A 3,433-nucleotide genomic window follows, 5' to 3' on the forward strand; every position below is an offset into this window, starting at 1 on the left:
CACCCTGATTTTATATTAAAAACAGAGCTTTGGATCATACCATTTACCGCTGAAAGACAATACTTCTCTCCGTTTTAATGTTTAGCATTGCAGCAGGCAGTTGTGTATGTCAGGGTTTATTCTAAAAGCTAACATTTAAGTGTAAGTGACTCCTGCGTCACATTTGTTCTCAAGAATGTGTTCAAGAAAGAGCTTTAATGATATATGAAACACTACATTGCTTTTTATGTTTTGATTTCAGTTTGCAAATTCGGTCCTTCAAAATGGCAATTTCTGCATTACAGTCTGAATGAAGAGAATCAGAATTCAACAAATTACCTGAATGATAAGATTCTTCAGAGCACATCTCCGAAAATGATTGACATTTTTCATCAAACCAAACATCATCACCATCGCCATCTTCCATTTTTTCAAAAAAATGTTCTTGACCTGGTTTGAGAATGATGACAGAACTTTTACTCCACCATCCTTTATCCTTCAAAAAAACTGTGAAATCTGTGACTTTCTCTACCTTAAAAGGAACAGTAAATTTAGACGTCACTTTATGTGTGAAAGTAGGCCTAACTATCCGCACCCAATCACCAACCTTTATGCTTTTATTCTTACAATTGCGAAAATTGTCATGGTACAATTTGCCAGAAGTGCAAGCATCAGTTATGTTGTTCCTAGCTTTAATGACTGAATTTTCAAAAGTATCTCTCTGAGTATTTTTCTTATTTAAGAAAGGCATTAACAAAGATCTGGTTTGTCTTCCTCTCATTAAAAAATAAGGAGACACACCCGTACATGTGTTAGGAGTTAAATGGTAACCCCAAATTTTCTCCTTAAGAAATTCAAATACATCAAGGTTGCTTTCTAAAGCAGCTTGAATATCTTATTTAATGAATCTGTGTGCCTTCTCAATCTGGCCTTTGGAACGAGGACTATAAAGTGGCGCTCTTTTGGTACATACATTACATTTTTTCAAAAATGTTTGCATATTTCTTTAAATTAATTGTACTCCATTATCAGACAAAATGGAAATAGGTGCTCCTTCAATCCTAAAAATGTTATCTAGGAAAAGTATAATTTCATCCGTTGTCGGCTGTTCAACAAAAAAGTAATATAACCATTTTGAAAAATCATCAATAAGCAAAATTAAAAATCTTTTTTCCCTACCTAAACACTCATAGGGCCCAGAAAAATCAATAAAAAGATTTTCCCAAGGACCCATAGGAGCATCACGTATTGACAAAGGTTAAAAAAAATCCCCTCTGGAGTAATTCAGTGACCCAAATAACTGATTTCATTAACAAGAAACTTACACTTGTCCTTGCTCACAGTCATGCCTTTGCTAACTAAAATTTTTAAACTTTCTTCAAAATAGAACTATGCTGTTCACTAGTTTCAGCAAAAATCAGAATATCGTCTTGAAAAGACTGTACTCCCTTTAGACCATGAAACAAACTCTCAATCAGCTTTTGAAAAATGCTGGCAGCTGATGCAAGCCCAAATGGCATTCTGAGAAACCTATAAAGGCCAAATGGAGTAATGAATGCCGTGAGATCCTTTGATGATTCATCAAGAGTCACCTGATGGTAGGCAGATTTTAAATCAATAATTGAGAAGAAATTTGCACCATTAACAGCAGCCAGCATTTCTTGAATTCTTGGTAAGGGATATGTGTCGACAACAATTTTCTTGTTCAGTGACCTAAGGTCCACACATAACCTAATATCTTGATTTATTTTAGGGCGATAACAATCGCAAAAACCCATTCAGTGCTGTCAGTGGGCTCTATAATACCTTCAGAACACAAATTATCTAAATGTGACTTTAATTTATCTCTTACACCTTAAGGTACCATGCACACTTTATGCTGTATAGGTAAAGCTCATTTTTTTATTTTAGTTTTATTTTATGTGTGTAACCTTTCACCTCCCCCACACCATTTTTAAAAACATTTCTGTGCTTATCAAGAATGGAAGTTAAGGAAGACTCCTCAAGAGAAATATCATTAATGGAAATATCCCTCAGTTGAATTGGGTGATCAGAGCCTGGACATAAATGTACTCCTAATCTACCTAAATCATACCACCCAACAATATTTTTGCCATCAATAGCCACATGAATTTTAGTAAAAATCACACGATCTTCAAATTTTAAAGAATCTTCAAAGAAACCCAACATCTTAATGTCAAAATTGCCAAAGGCTTTAGGATTAATATCTGAAACCTTGAGATTTACACCCACAAAATTTTCATTAAAGAAAACATCAGATAAAATGGTCACAGGTGATCCAGAATCAGCCATAGCCTCGAATGCAACATCTCCAACTAAAACAGTTCCCAAGGGAGCTTTAAAAGGAAGTGTAATGTTATTGATAGAATCATTTAAAGAATCATCATAAATAGTGAGAAGTAACTTTTGCATAACATGTTCAACATTTGGAATGCTATTAACCGTAGTGCTTGAATTTCTTCTCGGAGCTTTGCATACAGAATAAAAATGCCCAACCTTCCCACATTTTGTACATTTTTTTTTTAAAGCAGGACAGTCATAAGAATTTGCTAAGTGTGATTTGGATCCACACCTAAAACAACTTAAACTGTTATCCTTATTAGTTTTGATATTGTTCTTACTATGAGTCTGAACAGAACAAACAGGAGGGTTATTAGTACTTTTTACATCTTCACTAGCAATAATCTTTGAGGGCTCAATAGACCTTTCAATGCCTTTAGCCAAGTCAATAACTTCAGCTAAAGTAGGATTACGACATGCAAGAAGTCTTTCTTGTATCTTTTTTGATTCACAATTAAATACAAATTGATCTCTGATTGACAGATCAACATAAGCTCCGAATTCGCAGTTGGCAGCTAAAACTCTCAAGGCTGCCACATATTCTTCAACATTTTCATCAGATAGCTGTTTTCTTTTATGAAAACCATGTCTTTCAATCATCACATTCGGTTCACCCTCAAATTGCTTCTCTAGCCTTGCTACAGCTTCTTTAAATACATTCCAACCATTTCCTCCATTACTTGGTGGTGCTATAGGCACAAGATTCTTAAAAAGTTCGATTGCAGCAGTACCCAGATAACTAAAGAGTATTTCTCTTTTTCTTTCCACTGAGAATTTTGTACCATCAATGGCTACGATATAGTTCTCAAAGGTTTCAAACCACTTTTTTCTACTCAATTTAAGTTTTCCTGGTATTTGTAAAAATATTGTAGGTTGATTACAAATTTGGGAAGATGCCATTGTAAAACAAACAAATTAAACAATTAAAATAGACTGCTCCAAGAGATATCAATCAAAAAAAATAATATGCAGCTAACTATAAGAAGAAAACTGCACTTTAAAATAAACAAGTATGCGTATAACTGTAGTAGGTAAAAGTAGGCAATAATAGTAATAGCAATAAAATTAGCAAAATGCACTTCAAAATGAAATA

The sequence above is a fragment of the Lissotriton helveticus genome, chromosome 1_1 (assembly GCF_964261635.1).
Source record: "Lissotriton helveticus chromosome 1_1, aLisHel1.1, whole genome shotgun sequence".
In the NCBI taxonomy this organism is placed as follows: Eukaryota; Metazoa; Chordata; class Amphibia; order Caudata; family Salamandridae; genus Lissotriton; species Lissotriton helveticus.